General features: G+C 41.3%; 1 pseudogene; it reads left to right on the forward strand.

Annotated features, from left to right (window-relative positions):
• LOC124268799 overlaps window positions 1-26,344 on the forward strand; it is a 139,139-nt pseudogene that overhangs the window by 103,774 nt on the left and 9,021 nt on the right.

The raw sequence follows: 26,344 nt of genomic DNA on the forward strand, positions 1-26,344 counted from the left end.
TTGGCTGATCCAGACTCGATTATCTACAACCCGCTTTCCTATAGTTGGTGTAATCGGACGGTTCGGCATTAAATAAACAAGTTATACAAACAAATGCAACATTTCCAAAGCAAACATTGTTGTGTCCAGACATTTTGATAACAAGGCACCTATTGACCAATGTATGTCTTGAGAGGTTACAACATAAGTTGGTACTTCATGTGTCCTGACTGACCGCATGTCATCATGGCCTAGAGAAATGGGTCGTTGGACACAATAAGATGTCGTTGACCAAGATAGCATTATGTTTTTGAGTGCACTGGTTCATACATCTTCTCAAGACCCCCAAGGAAGAATAAGTTCCTGATATCTTGTCGACCAAAAGTGAACAGGGTTGCTGGCATCGTTGACAATTCTACTGATATATGTTTGAATTCTGAAGTCCTTATCCTGATCCCTTATCCCGTCAAGACCTCTGACGAAGAATAACTTATATTAATATGTACGTGCCGACCAACAGGAATAAAGATTCCTGTAATGCTTCAAGACGTCAATGGGCGACAGTAAAACACGCCATTGACCATTCTACTGATATATGTTTGAATTATAAGGTTCATATCCCCTCCAAGACCTCCAAGGTGGAATAACGCCCTGTAAATGCCAATCAACAGGGACTGGGTTTTTGCAATGATAGAAGACCTCAATGGACGGCGGTAGAACACGCCATTGACCATTCTATCACCCTCCTTTCAGGTCACTTCATGTACATCTCCCCGAATCCTGGCACAATGACAATAACGAAGTCCCAGATGGTCAGCAAGCAGTACCCTCCGCCGTCCACCGGCCAGTGTGTCTCCTTCTGGTATATGATGAGTGGACGTAATGGCGGAACCTTCAACCTGTACGCCAGGCAGGAGAGCGACAGGACCATGCCCAAGCCAAAGTGGAGTCTGTATGGAGACCAAGGAAGCAGCTGGAGGTTGGCCAGAATTGAAGTCACTGCACAAGAGAAATACCAGGTTAGATGATGTTCCTTTTAACACAAAGGGAGAGGACGTAAGTGGCCCAATGGTATTCAGCAATGTGTTATTCGTACATGACCATATTCTGAGTTACAGAAATATGAGTGAGTGAGCGAGTGTGGTTTGATTTCAATAATACTCCGTGGTTGACATCAGTGCTTAACGCACTCCGTGGTTGACATCAGTGCTTCCCTTGACGGGAATTCAATCGCAAATTTCTGACGCACCCTGGAATGATTGAAATGCTGTTAAAACAAAGTCACACATTGAAGAGCAACTAAGTGGAATACTTTTTTTACTTTTAATTCGGATTTTTCACGTAGATTTAAATCGTATGGTGATCGCATTTCAACATGTTTGGCCACCAAAGTAGTTATATTGTGTCCACTCCCAAATCCGAAGTAAGTCCTGGTGGAATCTATACATTTTTACCCGTATTGAAATGGTCATCCTGTTAAAATCGAAACCAAACTGGCTCTTGAACTGAGTTCCTGAGTGATATATATAATTGTACATGACCATGTTATGATTCAAGTTTCTTACCTCAATATATTAGGTGAGTAATTATGTTTTATGCTGCTTTTAGCAGAATTCCAGCAATATCATGGTAGAGGACGCCAGAAATTGGTTTCACATATTACACCCACGTGAGGAAGTAGATCCCATTTATCTGACATATCGTGATATCAATGAAATGGTGTCATATTAAAATGCCTCACTCACCCAAGAGTACCAAAAGGCGCATACAATTTATACTTAAGTCATTTAAATCGGATTTTCTAATGGAAAGGTAATAACGTTTCGAGATCTTCAAGAACATAGTTGGCTCATCCAGTTATTGTGCCCCCACACAAATGCGAAGTAAGTCCTGGTCGAATCTATGTCTTGGTTAAAAACACTCCATATGTGGGAGTGCATGGCTATCTTCTTGAAACCAAACTGGATATCGAATTGCAGAGTTTCCTGAATTATGTAATGAGTGGAACATATTTGTCATATGTACTGCTCGTTTACTCTTTTCAGCTCGTGTTTGAGGCAATTCGCGGCAGCGGAACCGGAAGTTTCATAGCCCTTGATGACATCAGCGTGACCAGCGCTTCCTGCGCCTCCCTTGCAGCCTGCGACTTCGAAAACAGCTTCTGCAGCTGGATGCAGTCGAAGACAGATGACTTCGACTGGACCAGGCGCCGAGGGAGAACTCCTTCAAGCTATACCGGACCTACTATTGACCACACGCTCGGCAGTAGCACAGGTAGGCCTAGTATATGGGAAGCGCCAGGGAAGTGTTCTGACACGGATTCTATTTCCATTATATTTACTTCATGCTCACTCTTAGTGATGCCTCTTCTTGGTGTCCCCGCTCTCATACAGATGGACTTTTGCTTAAAGGAACTCGTTTGTTTTTCAGGTTACTATGCCTTCATCGAATCCAGCTCGCCAAACAAGGCAGGCGACATCGCCACCCTCCAGTCCCAGATCATCCCTCTGAACAGTGCAGTGCCGGACTATTGTCTGAGCTTCTGGTACGACATGAACGGTGCCTCCATCGGCAGCCTCAACCTCTCTCTCCAGTACCCTCAGAGTCAGCCTCAGATGATATGGACGCTCAGCGGTAACCAAGGCAGCAACTGGCAACAGGCTTTTGCCAAGATCGACAACCCATACGACAACTTCCAGGTATCTAACATAATGTCATTGAAATGATTGATTATTCTTATTATTATTACTATTATTCTGTGAATGACTGAATTGGGTTTGCAATCCAAACTTATGGTGCGACAATGTTTCCCGTCTTGTTGATAGACTATATTCCACAATTCTATATGATTTGGACTTGTTTCAGTTGTTTATTTCTGCATCTGTGGGCAACAGCTACACCGGAGACATCGCCATTGATGACATTAACCTCATCACCGACTCATGTGACAACGGTATGTACTTTAATACTACAGACCAAAATAATTTAAGATATTGTGTGGATTCATTTCATGTATTTGAAATAAGAATTTTGATGCTGACAGGAGAATTACATCGATCATTGTTGGGAGAGCGCCACGCATGGGCGATAACTCTAAATTACAATGCTTACACGCCGCTTAGTGTAGCAAGATGAAGTTGCAAATGTTAATATTTATTGCAGAAAACGTGTTTGCTAGTCACTGAAGACCTTGGTTCAGTTTTCCTACATGTAAACAATGTACAAAGTCACATTATTATAATATCTATTGACATCTGTTTATTTACTTTATCATCAGATCATGTGGGCACACACGCATCATATTAAGTCAATTATACCAGCATAGGAACCAATTTACATGTATATGTGTTATTCTACGTTACTGAAGAAACATATTCTTGGAACTTCTTGAGGTTTGTTGGAATATGTTGCAGTTCAACAAGGAGCAAATGGCACCTTCTACTGCCAGGACAGCGCCAACACCACCATCCCGCAGTCGGAGGTTTGCAACTTCATGCGCGAGTGTCCAAACGGAAACGACGAATTACATTGTGGTATGAAGCTACTGAAATCAATTTGCTTTTGGTGTTTTGGCCTGTGTTGACCTATATTTGTCTGTGTTTGTCTGCTATCTGGTTGTCCTGTCCACAAGTTACACATCAGTTGAACTGGAGCTGGCGGCAGAGAGTAGCTGCATGAGTGCCTCTGTTCAAGTGCCTGCGGTAAATGCAATGGTAATAAGAGTACAGTGCAGACTGCCAGACAGCTTGACTTGTATACTCCCAATGGAGCTGAGAATGAACAACAACAAGCACCTGGGTATTGTCTCACGTGGAGCCTAGGCTTGACATATACGGACTTGTTTCCAAATTATGAAGAGTTTCTTTGAGTTAAGCATGATCACGCCTTATGTTAAAACATTGCCGATGTTCAGGTGACTGTGGATTTGAGGGCACCTACTGCACTTGGACTGATGATAGTCAAGGTAGTTTCCAATGGACTCTGGGACAAAATGCAACCAGGACATCAAACACTGGCCCCAGCTTTGACCACACCTATAACAGCCCTAAAGGTTAGCTGTCAGACTGAAGTATGGTGCGGTTGGTTTGGTTTTCCAGTTCGGCAGATTCATCGTGAAGTGTGTTTGAGACCTGTAAGACAGACCTGCTGTCAAATGTGTATGCGCTTGTTTTTAATGCGAATGTATATAGCGGAGATATGTAAATAATCCAGTCTGGATCAGTCAATCCAGTGATCAACAGCATGAGCATCGATCTATGCAATTGGGATGCGATGACATGTGTCAACCAAATCAGCGAGCCTAACTACCCGATCCCCTAAGTTGCAGTAGGAGAAGTGTTAAACACCATTCACTCGTTCACTATGACCGTTGTTTGGGGTTGTTCAAGTGTTGATTGATGTTGTAGGAACGTACCTGTTTGTTGATGCCAACTACGGCAACAGCGGCAGTGTAGCAGAGTTGGTGGGTCCCACTCTGGGCGCCTCCAGTTCCACCTGCCAGATGTCCTTCTGGTACTTCATGTTTGGATCAGGTAGGGGGACATCCTCACACCGTTACTTTACCTTCACACATCGTCAATGAAGACCTTGCATTAAGAGGTTCCATTGGTATATATACTATTTCATGTGACAGATATAAGTATGGAACAGGTAGGGGGCATCCTCACACCATTACTTTACCTTCACACATCGTCAATGAACACCAAGACATTCCATATGTTTATATTTCATTTCATGTGGCATACATAGACAAAGCTATGAATATCCACAAGGATATGACATTCTAATCCCATGGACTAGTGAGAGAACGTATGTCCAAGGTGAATCAAAATAGGGATTGATTATAACTTCTTTGAGTGACATTTAGAAGTTGTTGAGCTCAGCATTGCCATCTTTGAGAGACATAAAGAAACTGGTTTGATGAGGAAGGACATCAAGAGTGGCATTTTGAAGGCGGTGTCATTAGCTGGGACTTGTTTGAATGACATTTAGAAGTTGTTTTGGTGGGCAATGGCTTTTTTGAGTGGCATCTTCAAGTCAGAGTGGAACACAATTTTTGGACAATTGTTTATGGATGCATAGCATCTGAAAGTGTCTATAGTAGGACATTCCAGACATGTTCCTCACCTTCTAAAGGTTATGTCGTCAAGGAAACGGTGTATATATTAACTGTGCTGCAGGCGTTAGTCAGATGCCAATAACACAATACAGTTCCACATTTGAACGTTGTCCCCTAGGTATTGGTTCACTGATGGTGGCAGCCAGGGCAGACAACAGAGACACGGTGCTGTGGGAGAGACACGGGAACCAGGCTCAGAAGTGGCTCAACGGAATAATCGACATTGGAAGGATTTCTACCTCTTTCAACGTAAGCTTTACACTAAAACCCGCTTATACCGGACAGAATCGATCCAAGGTTATTGGCCGGGTTATCAAATTTCCAAACTGGAACGACATGGGATTTAATTGTTTTATTTTCCGGATAATATATTACTGATTGCTAACTTTTAAGGACCTAAAGTGAAGGCAGAAAGGTAGACATGGTGGTGGGGGCAGAATTTCAGTCACTTCTTTAAGCTAATGTTCTGAAAGGGGAAGCTGGGCAATCTTCCTCATTTTCAGGCCATTCGGGCAACAATTTTGTTGAAAACCTAAAGAAACTTGAGTTTCAGCGGAAACTGACATTATTTGTGTTTTGTTTGTTAAAATGGCTCGACCATACATTTGAAGATTGTCATGAGTGAAAATTTGGATTAAAGATCGTCATCCAAGGCAGCAGAACATTCAGTGTGCTGGGTGACATCGCCATCGACGACGTCCAGTTCATCAACTGCAACTTCCCACGTATGTCTATGAATCATTTGTAAATTGAATTATCAGACGAACTGTCTGAACTTCATCACTGACCGATTAATCACGTTTATGTTCAACAATTAGATACAATGTTCAGCTACGTACCTTGATTTCTTTTCTGTGTCTGCTTTTTCTATTCTCTGTGAGAAAATTAATTTTGTTTACCTTTTAAAAACAAATTGTCAACTGGAAACTTAATTTTAAAAACAAACATGTCAGTGTCCGAAAAATGTAATTTAAAATACCATGGCATTGGTAGGATATTTGATTTCATGTCTTAATCGTGAAACTAAAATTATGAAAATAACGTTGTTTTTGTGAAAATATATTTCAAGTATTAGCGTTGTGTTGAGTTATCTCGAGGCATAGTTAGGGTCATAGTTCGTAATTACTATAAGTAGTATCCGTTTGGAATTCAGAATTATGGTGTTAGCAGCATTCAATAGTATGTTGTCTCATAAGTGGTAAGACTTCACCCCTTTCATTTCACATCAAACAGTACTAGCTTGTAAAGATAATAAACCCAGCTAAGTTTAACCTACACACTCAGTTACTCACTCAATCTCTCACTCCTTTACACAGCTGTTCAACCGGTCTGTAGTGGAAGTCAGTTCAGATGTCAGAGGGGTGCATGTGTAGCCAACACCGACCTCTGCGACTTCTCCGACGATTGCGGAGACGGCAGCGACGAAACCCAGTGTAGTGAGTAACCGGAATAGTTCTGTGACCTGGTTAATCAATGCAAAATGGCTACACCCAGGGCACAACCAGGTCACACCCATGTCACACTCAGGTCACACCCAAGTCACTCTCACGTCACGTCACACCAAGGTCACCCAGGTCAAATCCAGATAACACCCAGGTCACTCTCGGCCCTTGCTCAGGCAAAATATACCAGCAATCAGACTCAATGTCAAGAATTAGGTAGATATGGTTTGGTTAAACTACCCATTCTCATACCATAAGACCAATCAACTACCGTATACATGGATTGGTCTGGTATTGGTATGAAATGCTGGTTTGCATTTGCCTGGGGGATGATAGTGTCTACTCTCTGTCCTGGTGGTGAAGGTAACGCCACGATTGTTTCTGGTTTCGTAAGGGCGAAGCGACGCAATTGATATTTTTCATTGTTCATAGAATTGAACTTTATTACTTCTCTCCTACGGTTGATGTTTGTTACCCGTCAGTGCCATTTACTGAAAGATGCTGGGTAAAACTGGATAGTTGAGATGTACCATCTCTGTAAAACTGTACAAGAGGCAATATGCCCACGTGTATTTCAGCTGTCAGACATGCACAACCAATTACAAAAAACAGATGATGTAGATTTACCTTCCCTGTGACGATGTACTAATATCAATTTGTCTAACAGTAATTCAACTAGTTGACTTGCACTATCGTTTACAAAAAACACTTAGATAAAATTAGATCATGGAGATTTACCTTCCCTGTGACGATGTACTAATATGAATATGTCTAACAGTAATTTAACTAGTTGACTTGCATTATCGTTTACAAAAAGCACTTAGATAAAAGTAGATCATGGGATATACCTTGCCCCCTGTGAAGGTAGTTGTTTAACACCCACTGTGACTGCAATACTCTAAAGCTAGTTGACTTATCGCAAAAATAAAGATGGGGATATACCTTCCCTGTGAAAGGCAACTCTATGTCAAGCTATATGGCGTGTATAAAGGCAATATGGTCACGTAAATGTATTCCAGGTACCGTTTATCCAGCAAGTGCGGTGCGACTTTGAAACCAGTCTTGGCAGCTGGACACAAGACAAGGGAGACAACTTCGACTGGACTCGATCTAACGGTCGGACGGGCTCGGTTGAAACCGGACCATCACGTGACCACACCAGAGGAACATCTCTCGGTAAACTATTCACTGGAATGATCATTCGCATACTGACTTATGACTGCAGTGTAATAGATTTTCCGGTCTAAAAGTTTTACAGATCAGTGGGGTAGACTCATGGTTAAAGTATTCGCTTGTCATAGGCTATAGGCCTGTGTTCGTTTCCATGTATGGGTAAGACATGAAAATCGTACTTCTGGTATCAGCAATATATGACTGGGATACCGCAATTCAGGTCGGAAGAATCAAATTCAAGACTTATAGTAATATTGTAAATAAAATAATCGTGAGTAAGTGAGCGAGTGACATTGGTGTGAAAATTAACCCGCGTGTTCAGCTTGTCGAGTCATCTTCGATGTATAAACTTGATGCTTTCAGTACACGGTGAACGTATTGTAACGGACGTACACATGGACATAAAAGGACATACGATCGTGTCTTTCATTAACTTAATTCAGCTGTAATACTGCGGAAACAAATATACAGTCAGGGTATAGTCACAATTGTACAATCGACTCTCAGTTCTTATGGATGTGGAAACCCGTGAAGATCCGGGTTAGAATTGATCTTCAGTAAGCCGTGCTTCTCGTAAGAGGTGACTAACGGGATCGGGTGGTCACTGGATTGTTTGGTCCAGACTCGATTATTTACAGACCGCCGCCATATAGCTGGAATATTGCTGAGTGCGGCGTAAAACTAAACTCACTCACTCACTTATCGATGTGGAAAGGATTTGGTCGATTCTATTTACTTATAGACCAGATAATTGTATTCACTGTAACTATACATGACGTGAGCACTTATCGTGTCGTGAAATTATTGTCTATATTAGTCACTGAAATAATATTGAAAACCTTTTTGTGTATGTGTTTTCAAAAAGAAAGAAGGACACTGTATTAGAATAAAGGTTAAGATATTTATACAGATATATGTAACGAGTAACAAACATTGTTCTTCCTTCCCAGGTTACTATCTCTTCATCGAGACGTCCTACCCACGTAGGCCAGGAGACACCGCCCGTCTTGTCAGTCCGACCTTCAACCCAACCATGAGCAGGAAACGATCAGCGACAACATGCACGGTAAAATTCTCTTTGTTACGTCAGCGAGTTGTAGATTTGCACCAGATGGGTCATTCACGGTAAAATGCTCTTCTTGTGACATCATCGAGTTGTAGGTTGTCACCAAATGGAAATATGTCGCTGATAATTCACCCATGTGCGTTCATGCTGAACAGGTGTCGATGGCAGATGTATAGTGGTGTAGCAACAGTCGCATGATTACGTTGTTGTGGGTTCGAATCCTAAATTTCTTCCGACTCTCATCCCTGGATGACATTCTTACCGTCCCCTCCAAAATAAAGAAGACAAAAGGAAAAATATGCAAGACCTCTCTATTAGTGTACGTGTCTACAAACACAAGGAGCGGTGGGTAGCTTACTGGATAAAGCGTTCGCTCATCACGCCGAAGGCCCAGGTTCGATTCCCCACATGAATACAATGTGTGAAGCCCATTTCTGTTGTCCCCCGCCGTGATATTGCTGGAATATTGCTGGAATATTGCTGGAATATTGCTAAAAGCGGGTAAAACTATACTCACTCACTACAAGCGCAAGACAAGGAATTTAGTGCTTGTAAACCTCTTCAGCATCCGCCTAAGCTGGAATGCCATAAAATAACTGGTCACAACACAAACATGAAACTCACGTGTGATTCTTGTGTTGCTAGCTCCGACTCTACTACCACATGTACGGCAGATCCATTGGTGCGCTGAACGTCTACAGTCGAACCTCCATTGACGGATCGCTACAGAAGATCTGGACCAAAACCGGAAACGTTGGAGATTTCTTTGAGAGAGCAGACATTCAAATTTACGCGTCACAAACATTCCAGGTGAATATATTTTGTGTATAATTGCTAATGTATTTTGAAAACGATTTGAGAATATCCAGAAATGATCCTGTTCCATCTGACTGTCAGAGGTATTCATCTGACTGTCAGGTATTCATCTGACTGTCAGAGGTGTTCTTCTGACTTTAAACGATGTGTGAGTTAACAAACATGTAGTTACACATTGATTGATTGACGTTTTCAGATTGTCATTGAAGGTGTCGTTGGCAACGGTTACACAGGCGATATCGGCATCGACGACTTGTCACTAACACCCGGATGTGTACCGAGTTCATGTGAGTGCGCAAGTCATTTCACCCATAGGGAACTGAAGTAAAATGACTTCAAGTTACATTTGCCGATCGGTCGGATTTACTGTCTTGATTGAAAGGATATTATCTTACAAAGACGGTTAGTGCTCGTGGTATCAATCAATTGTTTGTCTGCTATATTTAGATGGGATGGATCTGAGGTGTTCAATATGTCCATTATAATAGTAATAATAATACGTGCATTTATAATGTGCTACACTCCATTCACAAGGTGAATGTTCACAGCGCTAACAATCAAAGCACAGCACATTATTACCCCGGATAACCCAAGCTGCCTGTGAGGTGCTAGAAGGTTAATAGTCACATGATTTATCCCACCGGGTACCCATTTTCTGCTAGGTGAACAGTGGCAATTTTGAACTAGCTCACTAAGGTGAGACCACATGTGCTTCGTTGTGGGGCAGGACAGAAGTCCTAGAAACTCTCAGGAGTCAAGCTGCCAAAAAGACTCCCATCCAAGGAATCTCCACGCTCAGCGTTGCTTAACTTCAACTGTTTGTGACCTGAACTCTATGCATAGGACCACGTGTATGTATCTTAATGTGATAACGAACCTAAGCTCTAACCACTGATGAATTTATGTTGCTGCTAGGTTTGGATTATATAGTAGGGGCGATGGAGTAGCCAAATGGTTAAAGCCTTCACCCGTCATGCCGAAGACCTTGGTTTGATTCCCTACATGGATACAATGTGTGAAGCCAATTTCTGGTGTCCCCCTCCGTGATATTGCTGGAATAAGCATCGTAAAACCCACCTCACTGACTCACTTATTTTAATGGGAGAGTATATCATAGGCTTCTGTTGATTTCAGCGGCTCTTCCATCTGGCTCGCCCGGTCCTCCGACCACGCCCAATCCATGTGGTTTTAACCAATCAAAATGTGACAACGGCCAGTGCATCCCAGCGTCTCAAGTGTGTGACTTCATTGTCCAGTGTCTGGACAGATCTGACGAGAAGAACTGCGGTAAGTTCCAGAAACCTGGACCTACCAATGTCAGTCCACACATACGTGAACAGAAGGTGTCACGGAATCCTTAAACTCGTCCAAAGCGAGTTTCTCTTTCAGGTATTGTATTTATGTATTTTTAGAGTAACTGAGGCCCAGTTGAGCGTCTTAAAGGCACAATTTCACACATTTTCGACAATAGTTTGGCCTATATTATATATATTGGGACATATGCACTCACTTTAGCTTCCTATTGATGCAATAATGGACTTATTATCTCTAACCACTTGCCTGAAACCAACAATTGAAACTTCGAGGCGAACAGCTCCCAACAGAGAACACTCATATATGGAATGTAAACAATTGCTCCGTACATCGAAAACTGTTGCACGCGGTGTTGTCGGTGTATGTATGTTTTGCGCCAGACATTAGCGTCATTTTTGTCTAGGTCTGAGTTCTGTCTCCAAAGGAGTTATAGGATATTCGTAAACAGCGCTCCAAGGCACATAACTCTTTGGGGTTTGCTTAAAATAATATTTGTCCGGTAGAGGACGCGGGAGTCAATATAATGCAAAGTTGCATTAATTCATTCACATTTTTTTATTTAATATTTTAATCTACATAAGTAATCACTTTGGGAATAAATTATGTGGTAGCTTCCCTGGGAGCAGATAGTATTACTGAGAGAATGTGGTTATTTATTTTTTAGAGAATTGCGGTGTGGAATAGTGCCTTTAAGCCTGCGTGATCGCGGATTCTTCACCTTGTGATCTGTGTTTTACAGTTCAAGCCTCACAACCCGCCTACTGTGTTACTTTGTCCTTCCTTCAATGCTGTAAACACTGACTAATCCATGTGTACAGGTACCTGCAACTTTGAGAATGGACAGTGTGGCTGGGCAGACATCAGCACGGGTATCTACAAGTGGACCTTATACAACGGAGTTACTGGCACAGTCGGCCCCAGCATCGACCACACCGACAACAACCAGACTGGCCACTACATGGTGGTTGGAACCGGGACAGGGATGTACAAGAGCCGTGGTCAACTGGCCAGTCCCGTACTCGGAGCCACTGGACCCAGCTGCAGGATGAGCTTCTACCACCACATGCTTGGATTGAGCGCTGGTCAGTACAAGTATAGAGGTCACTCTGGCAGTGACATATTTGGAATGAGTTCAATTTAGTCGGATAATCATTGTAACAACTGTATTTAAATCCCAAAGGGTGGCTAACAGAGTATTTGTTTTGTTTTGACGATTTTCAAAAAGATTGTTATGTTTGGGACTCTTTGGCTTGATTATGTCTGGAGTTAAAACTGTTCGAGAAGGATATCTGGCTGACTGTGAATTGCAATCATTATTGTCGTTAAGCCTCAGCATGCATGGTCATAGGTTTTGTAGAATTTTAAGGAAATTGCTATTTCGTATCCAGGCAACATGCGGGTACTACTGCAGCACAGCATACATCCTAACGACATCGTCACTCTGTGGAGTCATACTGGTAACCAAGGCAACAGCTGGATACAAGACACAGTTGACATCGGACAAATCAACGCCGGCTATAGGGTAAGACTGAGCTGTAGCTCGACATCAGATAACCCTTGACATCATTTCCTCGCACTCTTGACGTTTGGATATTGTTGATTACTGGGATGCGGAATTGAAATATACTGGACAAAATAAGTGACGGATATTGGTATTTTTATGATTGATATTTTATCAATGTGTCAATGAATAAATACATCATTATTCATAATTTCAAAATTTACATACATCCCTAACTAGTTTTGTCCAGTATATGAAATTGCAACGAAACATAAATTGTGTATGTTTGTGTTGTTTAAATGTGGCAACTCCTTTTACGTCAGCATAACGCAGTAAAGCACCATTATCATAAACGAGCTCCGCAAACAGCTGCAAAATTGCAAAACATGTTCACTCACTCACCATGGGCAACAGACCCGTCAAGATCCAAAATTGATCTACAGTAACCCATGCTTGTCGTAAGAGGCGACGAACAGGATTGGTCGGTCAGGCTCGCCGACTTGGTTGACACAAGTCATCATATTTCAGTTGCGTAGATCGATGCTCATGCTGCTGATCACTGGATCGTCTGGTCCAGATTCGATTGTTTCCAGACCGATGCCATATAGCTGGTATATTGCTGAGTGCGGCGTAACCCTAAACTCACTCACTCATTCACTCACCCAACCATGGGCAATAGAGAAACAGAGCATTAACGAACCCGACTAATATGACTTTATCAGTCAACATCACATGTAAGGTGACACATGTAACCTTTCACCAATTATCCACTGTGCAGGTTGTGTTCGACAGTCTGCCTTCACCAGGATACGGAAAGTACGACGTTGCCATCGATGACATCACATTCCTGGACTGCCAGACGGGAGTTGTGTACAACGATACAAGTAATACACATTTCATAATTTAACAGTCGATTGTGAAATACATATATATAGCCCATGTTTGTCAAAACACACAATATGTGCTGTGACCAGCTTGGCTGATATTTATTGACAGAGGATGTTCATTCGTATTACCATGTATTTATGGCATCTGAAGTATATACGTGCGAAAAGAGACAGCTTTCTTTGTTTTCAATTTGTCTCCATACATGGGCCTTGGGCAGAGGCAGGTTGTTAGAGGCAAGGTATCTTATGGATGATAACCTCTATGTATTATAATGCAATGACGTTTTCGGTATTGCCATGCGTAAACTTTACTGTTACTTACCAAACCTTTTCTTCTTCCTCTCTTCTTTATGATGCGTTGGCATTTTTCCTTCTTGGTCATGCGTCTTCTCCTCTTCTTTACTCTTACTTTTCTTCTTCTCATCTTCTTCTTCGTCCTCTTCTTTTTTTACAGATTAATATAAATCGTTTTCAACTGTAAGATTCTGATTCTGAATCTATAATATCTAAATTAGATACGTTTATGAGCTCAATGAATGAAGAGATGTTGTTTATGTTTTTGATGAATAATATCAACAAGCAACTGAATAAAACATAGCCTTGTGTTGATCAAACATCTTTTTAAATCTTCAGGCATGAACTGCACATTCGAAACCGGATACTGCGGATTCTTCCAAGAGTCCATGGACGACTTCGACTGGACCAGAACCAATCGAGTCAACACCATCCTCAGGAACTGGTCCGGATCGTGATCACACCACCGGACACGGATTCTACATCTACATCGAAACGTCGTCACCACGACGATATGGCGAGAAAGCTCAACTCACTTCCGGTGTCCAGAAGGCCACTGACCAAGGCGGTGTATGTCTGACGTTTTGGTATCACATGTATGGAGCCTATGTAAGCACCCTGAACGTGTATATGAGAACAGGAGGGTCCACTGTCAACAACTCGGTCATCTGGACGCGGACCAGAGCAGTAGGGAATGTGTGGAAGCAGGCCAGCAGATGGTTCACCAGCACTCAACCGTACCAGGTAGAGCTCCATAATGGTCGAGCCATTATGTGCAACTTCTTTATTTTTGGAGGAACTTAAATGTAGGAACATGTTGGCAATGGCATGTTTCAAATTAATCTTCTGGGAGGAACTTAAATGAGAAAAGATGGCATGCAGAGATTCGGAAATTTTAAACCTTGCCACTCAACTCACAAGGACGAGTGACGGGTATCTAAACATTTAAAGCATTTTTGGTTTGGAAGAAAGGCTGCAGTCTAAGACGTTTAGGTTCTTGTATGACAGGGCCAAGAGGTTGTCAGGGATTCTGAAAAATACAAATGTGAAAGGAAAAACCTGGATGAAATATCTTCAGGAAATGAAGTGACTTTTCTCCAGATCTCAAGTTTCAGTCATGACAGGTAGAAACCATTGTCCGCATGAATAAAATGACAAGGACTATTTGGAAATGAAATAAATGCATATGTTTTATCGTATATCTGCTTTGATATTTAGTATAAGCTGTTGGGGAGGAATATTAACGTAGAGATACAGTGTAAGAAAGAAGGCTGAGAGTTGAGTCAGCATCACTAAATTGTATCAGATACAGCTTGAATATGGTCCATCCACTGTTTTCAGAAAGAATAGTAATGATAAATGTGACCACATTTAGCACTGACTCAGTTATATAGCAACGTGTAACATTAAACCCTGATAGTAGTAGTATGGAAATTTTGACCACTTGGGTTGGGCATGTAGGATTTGTATCAATGCTCATTAGAACGACACAGCCTGTGCGTTTTGGCTCTTGAAGGACAGGGTCAAGAGGTTGCCATTGATGCTACAAGAATCTGAAAGGAAAAATCCGGTTTATGAAAAAGGTTTCCTCCAGGTCTTGAGGTCCATTTAAGACAAGTAGAAACCATTGCACAGTTTGATGAAAATGACAAAGACTAATTGAAAAATATGAATAATTTATAAAGTATTACATCTTAGATATTTGGTGTTAACACTATGTTCATTTGGGCATAAATATATTTTGTTTTCAGATCATGTTTGAGGGAACTGTCGGCCACAGTTATCTTGGAGACATCGCACTTGATGACATATCCCTCATGCCAGGGCAGTGTCCAGTTTCAAGTGAGTCACTTCATGTTATTGCTGATATTCCTTCTGTAAGGATAATACCATGAATATATACCAGTCTGATCAACCAGGGAATATTCTTTTACATCTGTAGGGAATATATTATAATGAACATAAACATATCTGATCTAACAGGGGCTATTGGTTTACATCTGTATGGATTATAGTACCATGAATATATTACCGTGTCCATAATGTATATTACCGTGCCTGATCTAACATGGAATATTCTTTTACATCTGTATGGATTACAGTACCATGAATATTGACGTGCCTTATATAACTTGGAATATTGGTTTCCATCGGTAGGGATGATATTATCATGAATATAAACGTGTCTGATTTAACAGAGAATATTCGTGTCTGATTTAACAGAGAATATTATTTTACATCTGTCGGGATTATATTTTCATGACGATAAACGTCTGATGTAACGGGGTATTGGTTTCCAGGTGCGTGTGACTTTGATGTCGACACCTGCGGTTACACACAAGACACAAATGATAACTTCGACTGGACCAGATGGAGGAATGGCACCTCGTCGCTTCAAACTGGACCCAGCTTCGACCACACGACCGGCACTGGCATAGGTTTGTAATTTGTTCCTTTAAGCTGTTCTCTCTCATACTCGTACCCTTCACGTTCTCTCTACATCTCTCTATCTCAGTGCTCTCTAGATGTATGTACAGATGTCCCTTTTCCGGTTTTTGAGACCATCCTTCTTTTGTTCTTTCTTTCACTTCTCTGTTTCACTCAAACCTTGTCTGTCTGTTGGCCTTTCACGAACGCAAAAATAAGATCCAAATACCTTCTACAACACTGCCATTTCCTATGAAAGTATATTATATGATAAAATTTATGTTCTGTATATATTTTTTACTTCCTCAAACCTTATTTGCTCCCCATCCCTGTCTGTCGCTTTAGACAAGCATTGGCGAAACTTTTACATCAGTCAATAAACGTATTAATATAATGTGAATCCGTTATACAACGCAGAGGTTTCCTGCCGTCAGTTCTTCAGACTCCGTGAATTTGTCTTACATACAATCTGGAAATGACACCTGATACCTCACCCTGACATTGGAGTTTTTATGTGCTCAGGATACTACATGTACATTGAGTCATCTGCACCACGGGTGGGAGGAGACACAGCACGGCTGACCAGTCCGTCATACCCAGCCGTCACGGCGCCCAAATGTGTCAAGTTCTGGTACCACATGTACGGCAGTCAGGTCGGCCAGCTGAACGTGTACGTCAAGTCTCAAGGAGTTATGGGGAAGGCTGCTTGGGCCAAATCCTTCAACCAACTGGACCAATGGCATCATGGAACAGTTGATGTAAACAAACAAGCCTCATGGCAGGTATGTCTCGAGTGGCGTACAGCAAGGGTCATTTCTTGGACCCCATTTTTATCTTTATTTCTTTTTTTCTTGAGTGAGTGAGTTGAGATTTTAAGTCACGTCGGCAATATTTCAGCCATATCGTGACTAAAAACAAGTTATAATTTCAGAATAGATAATGGTAAATTATGAAATCCTGTCAACGAAGAACAGTAAGACAACTAGTTTATCACAGATTTCAATTTAAAACTAGTAATTAACTCTAAAAAAATTTAACTATAGATGACAATACAACATAAAAAACAGGCTATAGACTGCCCACAACTGAAGGTAGATTACCAAACTAGGTACCATGGGGACCTACAGTACCTTATCTTTCTTGAAGGAATAGTGTTTAATAGTCAGAAGTGTATTCAAACGAATTATATCTCTAATATTTTATTCATGTTAAGGAAATGAATGCTGTTTAGAGGCGCAATAAGAAATACAGTTATGTTACCTGTAAGTTATATTACGACAATCTGTAAATAATCAGCCTCAGGCAAGAAAGTCATCAACGTCATTGAGGAACAATGGCAGACGATCAGCTACTATCGGGAAACACTAGGAGAGTGAGTGAGTGAGTTTAGTTTTACGCCGCTTTCAGCAATATTCCAGCGATATCACGGCGGGGGACACCAGAAATGGGCTTCACACATTGAAACACAAGGAGAAGGCAATGAGGATGTTTGACTCTTTGTTTCAATATATAGCTGCCGTGATATTACTGGAATATTCCTAAAAGCGGCGTAAAACCAGACTCACTCACTCATTTATTCAATATATAAATTGCACAAACTTCTCATATTTCTCCTGATGCGTGTATACAAATATATACAACAAATGCAGTATTCCGAATGTTATGAGTGAGTGAGTGAGTGAGTGAGTATGGTTTTACGCCGCTTTTAGCAATATTCCAGTAATATCACGGCTGGGGACACCAGAAATGGGCTTCACACATTGTACTCATGTGGGAAATCGAACCCGGGTCATCGGTGTGACGAGCGAACGTTTTAATTAACCACTAGGCTACCCCACTGCCTTCCGAATCTTATAAGGTATGCAGAGCATTATATTCTTTTCTTAAAGAATCATACAAATTTTACAGTGTTCAGTGTTTTATTTATGTCTTTTTTATCATAGATTGTGTTCGAAGGCGTAATAGGATCTGGTTACCAAGGCGACATTGCAATTGATGACATCCGGATCGTCGACGGCAAATGTCCTGTACCCGGAAGTTGCACGTTCGAGTACGACACGTGTGGTTATAGCGATGGACACAACAACGGCGACCAGTTTGACTGGTTGAGGAGCTCAGGGGGCACACTGTCGGTGGGAACAGGACCCAGCGTCGACCACACAACCAACACAGACCAGGGTACGTACATAGCCATCTACAACCTTGTACACTACAAGTTAGGGAACACTGCTATGTTTGCAATTACAATCAAACAGGAACAGAAGACAGAGACATGTGTAGTAAATTCATCATTTACTGAGTAAACAGAAAGGGAAATTCATGAACGATCCATTTCATTTCATAACGTGAACAAGTGGTGATGACAATAATGTCAAAGCCGAAAATCAAGGCTCTGAGAGAAAGGTCAGTAACGAGTGTGACCGCCCCTAGCAGCCACACATGCAACACAATGACGTCTCACGGAGTTCATTAATGACTGTAGTGTGTTCTGTGGGATAGCCTGCAACTCCAGACTCAGCCATTGAGCACGCTGACGCACACCTTGAGGTGGAGGGCAGTTCTCTCTAATATGTCTGCTTAACAGATCCCACACGTGTTCAATACATACACGCGAAGCGATACAATTTCGTTTTCTTACCCTCTGAAAAAGGTTTGACGAAAATGTAACCCATAGATAAGCCGGCCCCCTTCTACAGACTGCTTTTTTGGTCCTCAAAATTCGGCTTATCTACTGTAATATACGGTAACTCATTGTGGCAGTGTCTACGGTAACGGACAAAAGTTGTCTAATCCGGACTGCTTTACAATCCGGACACATGAGTCGGTCCCAGGCCATTCCGTAATGGACAGATTCCACTGTATATAGATAAAGCCAAATTTCGCTCACAAATTACTTGTGGCTCGTGCTGTATGAGGATAAGAAAGCAAATTTACGTTCTTCATTTCACGGCAGCTGCAAGAGAGGGATCACGACCAAAATTTCCATGAAAAGAGTGCATGTCAAATTGAATTTTGAGGCGCCCATTATGATTCAGATTCTTTGTTATGGTCATCAAGTGACTTAAGTAAGTGTAGTCTCCCATTTCAGCACGTAAGCCTTTGTCCAGAAGACCATTTTTCAAATTTAAAAGGAAAATGACGACGGCCTGAGTTCGATTCCCTACATGTTTACAACCTGTGAAGCCCAAATTCTGGTGTGAGATTAGAGAACAGCTCTCTCATATTTTGGAGGAGGAGGAACTAAATGTTTCTATAGAGGTTCAAGATACAGGCAACCCGAACCACCTTGTTCGCCAGAATATCTAGCATGACCAATGAACTTTTTTAACAACCTCTAGTCAAGTTTTGTTTCATACCTTTTTCTTCTTTAGGTTGGGGCCAAACAATTTTAGGAACCTAAAGAATTTATTCCTTCTGTTTCAGGATTCTACATGTACATTGAAGCTACCGGACGTAACAGGAACGACCGAGCGTGGTTGTACAGCGAATACCTCTCCTCGACATCATCGTCCTGTCTCTCCTTCTGGTATTTCATGTATGGGAAGGGTAAGTGGAATGAAGCTTAATTTCGCATCATTGTACATCGCAGACTACGTGTCGCACTTACATCGAATTAACAGAACGGATTTATGAACTGTAAATAATCATGTCTCGACCAGACAATCCAGTGATCAACATCGATATACGCAGTTGGGATACGATGACATTGTGTTGCTGAAGTACAATTCTAACTCGGATCTTCACGGGTCTCTTTATATGGTAATGACCTGCCCTTTCATGTGTGGCCACGGACGGATATTTTGTGTAGCTCTTTTATGTATACCTGAAGATATTATATGGATCTTACAAATTGTTCCTGTGTCAATAGTTTAGGCAACGCCAATTCCTGTCCATATGTCTGTTCTTGATATAGATGTCGGAGTGCTGCGAGTGTATCAGGCCAGTCCCTCCAACAGCACGCTCATCTGGTCTCTGAATGGAAACCAAGGACAGCTGTGGATCAACGCCAGGATCAACATCAACAGCACCGTCAGCTATGAAGTAAGACGTTGTCAAAAGTCCACTGATTCAATTTAGCTTGGAAAGGGACATTTTCTGGAATGCTTGGAAGCTCTTCATATAAACTGTCCGACAATGCGAAAGGATACCCTTATGTTAGATATCAGCTAAAAGGTAACAAACAAGAAATTCCGATTTGGTAGCCATGTATAAGATGCGGAATTCATTGCTAGTTTTGTTTTTACTTTTGTTTTCACTTTTTTCGGTGATGTTTGTCCATCTGGACACCTTTTTGATAACAATTTTGGTCCAATTCATTGAAGTGAGTACTTTTGTTTTCGGCACATTATCTGAGTAAGTATTTAGTTTCATGCTGAAATTCCCTTTACAGGTTACACAACACCAAATGTTTTCCCATTGACTTCTATAGTAACCTTATATATTTTTTTAATTATCCAGGCTATCAACAGCCATTCCATTTACACATGGGTGCAGTCTAGCCTTTAAACTACAATAAAACACAATTTCTGGCCAACTTGTCCGGCTAAGTTTCCAAGCACAGGAAGCTGAACACATCAACCCCAGTTCCGCACCAAATGTCACCTACTTGAAAATATCTGTACACACATAAGCATAAGTCATGAGGATAAAAATGACAGCACTAAATACTTAAAATTGTGGTGAGTTTTAATTTCTGGATGGATGTGCTTTTAAGAAACATAAACATCTTACACTATTTCATCCAATCACAGCTGTCACATGACTCTGTCTCTTCAGTTGTTTACATATGGTACTCGCTCAGGGAGCATGCGATTCTGATTTAGTGTAGTGGAACCTACATGTGCCAGTAGAAGCAGTGTTTCAGCTGTGGCTACTCTACCACACCATCAATCACGAAACGGCTCTGACAGGAACTGGAACACTGTGTGTTTGAAAGGTTTTCTTCGTAGAAGCTGTGAGATCATCCTCGATAATCTTCAGGGTATACGTTCCGATAAATCTCCACTAGTACCCTGAGTGCATCTACGGCTCGGCCCGATAATTTTATTACCTCCCTTTGCTGGCTCCACCTTCTCACAGTAGCCGATCAGATAAGCCGTTACAACCGAGCGTGCCAGTGTCAACGAAGATGGCGGCCACAGCCGCGAAGGTTTGATCGCAGTGCGACTCAGATTTAGGGGAAAAAACATACATACATATTGACAAGTCTGAAACCTCCAAAACATATATGCAATAACTCCTTCCACCTCTTAACATTACTGTTTACCGAAGAAGCAGAAGTGAGTTATGATAGAAGCCTTGAGGTTGGTACGCTCAACTTCCCAGTGTAGGCACCTGATTGGATAAAATGCCAGCAAAGGTAGGTAATCGAATGATCGGGCGGAGTCGTAGATGCATCTAGGGTACTAGTGGAGATTTAACAACCCAACTTTTGGGACACCCCTTTTGCGAAATATCTTCCAAATAACACCAACTGATCACATGCCATTTACGTATATTTTAATGATCCCCTTCGACGCAATAAGAAAAAATAGTTTTAACTTTGTTTGTCACTTGGGGAAAAGTTACTTTCAGTAACTATCATTAAAATTTGTGTTTGTTTTGGTGTCAAGAGACGGGATGTAATCCCAGTAAACGTAACAGCTTACGGGTTAGGTCAGCGCGAAATTCACATGCATGACCTCGGGTAGTTCACGGGTAGTATATAGTTCACGAAGCCCGGTTTTGTTGTGCACTACCTCATAGAACCCTAATGTCAGTAATCCCAATGACGAATGCCGCACAAATAATCACAAAATAATTCTGCCTTAATTAGGGACGGTGAGATAGCCTTATGGTTAAAGCGTCTGCTCGTCACGCTGAAGTCTCAGGTTCGATTCCCAACACAGGTACAATGTGTGAAGCCCATTTCTGGTGTCCCCAGACGTGATATTGCTTGAATATTGCCAAAAGCGGCGTAAAACCATATTCACTCCTGCCCTATAAATTGGCACTTTATGTATAGAAGGGATTCTTCGGAGGAGTTCTAGTGTTACAATTCACGAAGTCACTAAAGTTCTGATGTGCACAACGTCACAACGGCACATACCTCACCACTATGTTGATTCAATCAAAATTCCCAATAATAAATATTTCATCGCCAGATCATCTTTGACGGACAAATCGGGACGGGTTACCAAGGAGATATAGCTATCGACGACATCGCAATAACACGTGGTCTCTGCAACGCTACCATCGCGACCTCTCCAACACCAGCCACGAGCACCGTTACCTACGGTCAGTAATAACATATACCATGTCACCATTTTCTCAGAATACCAGGATAAATGCAGTACTAGATATTGTCACTGACAACACTGTTACACAAATACAATTCTTCAAGAAACTTCAGTTCCGTTCGAATTTGTGTTAATGAGTTAGACTTGTTTATTGTCTCAATATCATTTTTAAGACTATTTTTGAACAGCTCCGACGCCTGTTGACTGCAACTTTGACAACGACAACATCTGCCAGTGGCATCAAGACACCACCGACGACTTTGACTGGACACTACAACAGAACTCCACGGGCTCAATCAACACTGGCCCCACATTTGACCATACCACACAGACATCCAAGGGTAAGTCTCTATATTCCACGAAGAGGAAAAAAACTCGCTCACTTTATGTTTATTGTCAGAATTCCTTTCAGCATCTCGTTAAACTGTCTTAACGATGGCTACAGGATGGACGCCAATCAGCTACATGTTGACGTTGTTTCCCCAAATCAAACGAAACGTGTTTCCCATTCTTTACCATAAGAAACAACACTGGACGTGTGGTGTCCTTTATCCGAGAAATCACATCTCAAGTCTCTAATATGCCACCGCTGACATGGACGGCTGGTTCCTGGATATATTTGCATGACTTAATGGTCATGACATATTCCCCATCGACTGGTTCCTGGATATATTTGCGTAGCGTAAAGCTAATGATGTTTTTCCAATCGATGTGTGTTGATAAAGAATACATTTTTAACAGAATGTTTTAAAAACAACTCAAGCGCATGTGAAAGCATCTTACTTTCGATAGGAATGTTCTTGCAGGGTACTACATCTACACCGAGGCTTCTGGTAAGATTGGAAATTCGACAGCTCGAATCGTCAGCCCCAGCATAACACTGGACGTAGGCGGCAAATGTCTGAAGTTCTTCTATCATATGTATGGAGGACACGTTGGGCGTCTTGATGCGTACGCAATGCAAGGTAATGCAAAATGAAGATCATAAACTTCATAAATTTATTATTGAAATGCATCGAGTTCGGCTCAGTCAAAGGCTCTGCGTTCATTACAAAATGGTTTTGTTATATCCTTGCTTGGGGATATCTGATATGATTAGTTGTATGAAAAGAAAGTATCATTGAAATGTATTGATATTAAAGACATGGGTACACAACAGAAGTTCATTTTATGGGTATCATGGTATTCTTGGAACCTGTAATAATGGTATCTTGGTACTCTTTGATACCTGTAATGATGGTATCTTGGTACTCTTTGATACCTCTAAATATGGTATCTTGGTAATCTTTGATACCTGTAATGATGGTATCTTGGTATTCTTTGATACCTGTAAAAATGGTATCTTGGTAGACTTTGATACCTGTAATGATGGTATCTTGTAAATTTTTCATACCTATAAAATACTGTTACTTTTTCCTTAAAATATTGATTGTGCCAAACCACTATATGTACCCCTTTCTATCCCACTTTGTGGCGTATTATAATAAATAAATTACTTGAATGAATTTGGCCTGTATCGTAAACTCCAGATATGCATGAGTATAACTATACTTGTTTGTGTATATTTAGCATAATGTATAACCATGTTTAAAATCGTAAATAATACCGTTATGTTAAAATGTGTACAGTGGAAGCAGTCTAAACCGGCATTCGTTGGGACCAAAATGCCGTATAGAGGGTGTGCCGGTTGAGAGAACCTTTCCCTTGTTCGTGTTGATAGTCATCATATTCTTTATTCATCAATAAATATAACATCCGATAAAGCAGGGAAGAACAAAACAGACATCTTCAGATGCATATCCATCAGAGCATGCCGGATTGGACTGCTGCCGGTTTAGAGGGCTTCCACTGTATATACGAATTGCTTTCGTGTGTGACATTTTATAAGGCACTTGTATATGTGTGAACTTGGTCTCGTTGCTATGGCTGAAATAAAGCCGATGCCACGTGAATTTGTAAATCACTCACTCACCATATCCATATTTTACAAAACGGGGCGGTGGGGTAGACTAATGGTTAAAGCGTTCGTTCGTCACGCCGACGACCCGGGTTCGATTCCCAAGATGGATACAATGGGTGAGGCCCATTTCTGGTGTCCCATGCCGTGATATTGCTAGAACGGCGTTAAAAGCTCCGTAAAGCTAAACTCACTCACTGATTCACTTTTTTACAAAACCTAGGATTCCAACGGAGATTTAAAAATACTATCGTTTATCACTAAAATGGATGATTGAACCATCAGGGACAACACTGGGCTCCCCAATTTTCACCAAGATCGGCGACCAAAACAACCACTGGCACTATGGAGATATTTACCTGACCCCCCAAACCCTGTCCACTCCGCTGACGAGTTCGACAACAATACAGGTGAGTTTCAACTTTAATACAGGTGAGCTTTGCATAATAGCACATTGCCATTACTCCTTTAAGTATTTATCCATAGATAACCAGTCGTCTTTTAGAAGACAGACAAAACGGTCTGTCGGATTTTTACAGATATGACGTCTTAGAGTCACAATGTCACACATTTTTTGACAATATCTTTGCCTATATTATATATATATATATATTGGGGCATATGCACTCACTTTAGCTTCCTATTGATGCAATAAAAGAGTTATTATCCCATACGACTTGCCTGAAATCAATAATTGATACTTCGAGGCGAACAGCTTCCAGAATAACTCTTGCCATAGATGGATTGTAAACAATTGCTTCGTACATTGAAAACTGTCGCACGCGGTGTTGTCGGTGTTTGCCGAACTGGTTTCAATCACAAGTTGCGCGTGTGTTTTGTTTAGGACTGAGTTCTCTCTCCAAAGGCGTTATAAGATATTTGTAAAGAGCGCTCCGAGGGACATAACTCTATGGGGTTCGCTTGAAATAATGTTCGGTCGGTAGAGGGCGTGAGAGTCGACTTAATGCAACATTGCATTAATTCATTCGAACTTTTTAATTTAATATTGTAATCTAAATACGTAATTTTTCTTTTAATAAAGTAGATGGTAACTTCCCTGAGGGCTTATAGAAATTCATTATTTATTTTTAGAGAAGTGTGGTGTGACAGAGTGCCTTTAACATTTTTTTTCAGATAAATGTTATTGTTGCAAAACAAAATGAATTATTTGTTTTAATTGTGGCCTTTTTGTGCATTATTTTTCGTGTGGTTGAGTGTTGAGGATTTTAAGAGCGTTCTGAATCCTTTGGCCATTTATCTCGTTTATCTTGATAGACACACTATTCCACACTATTTTGGTGAAATGTTCTTCATTGCAAACATTTAATATTTTGTGATAGCATCCTCAATACAATTCATCTCCAGTGCTTTTCGATAAAGATGATCGGGTGGTCAAACATGCTGATTGATGCTAATCGCTGTTCGTGTTATCGACCATTTGTTTGCATCTTTCTTGACCAGTGCTCTTACAAATAGGAAATAGAAACGTGTGGATGCATGTTTTGGGAGTCGAAACCAGGTATATTCGCATGCGATCTGGCATGATGTTTCTTAGCGGCAGAGCAATGTTTGATTGCTTGTTTATTGTGTAACGCTGAAGTCAGCTATATTCCAGCTATATGGCCTCGGTCTGTAAATAATCGAGTCTGGACCAGTGATTAACATCCGGTCAGTCGCCTCTTACGACAATCAAGGCATGCTGAAGAACAATTCTAATCCGTATCTTCACGGGTTAATTCTTTTGTTCAACAAATTCAGAATTGATAACTCGTGAGTGAGTGAGTTTAGTTTTACGCCTCACTCAGTAATATTCCAGCTATATGGCGGCGATCTTTTAATCATCGAGTCTGAACCAGACAACCCAGTGGTCTACAGCATGAATATCGATCTGCGCAACTGGGATACGATGACATGTGTCAACCAAGTCAGCGAGTCTGACCACCCGATCCCGTTAGTCACCTCTCACCTCTCAAGCATGAGTTACTGAAGATCAGTTCTACCTCGGATCTTCACGGGTCATTTAATAACTCGACCACTTATGATAATGAGATGTCATTGTACGTGTGAATGTGTGCCTAGCATCATTAATAT

This window comes from Haliotis rubra, unplaced genomic scaffold (genome assembly GCF_003918875.1).
Source record: "Haliotis rubra isolate DU_JTF1 unplaced genomic scaffold, ASM391887v1 Scf14, whole genome shotgun sequence".
Classification (NCBI taxonomy): Eukaryota; Metazoa; Mollusca; class Gastropoda; order Lepetellida; family Haliotidae; genus Haliotis; species Haliotis rubra.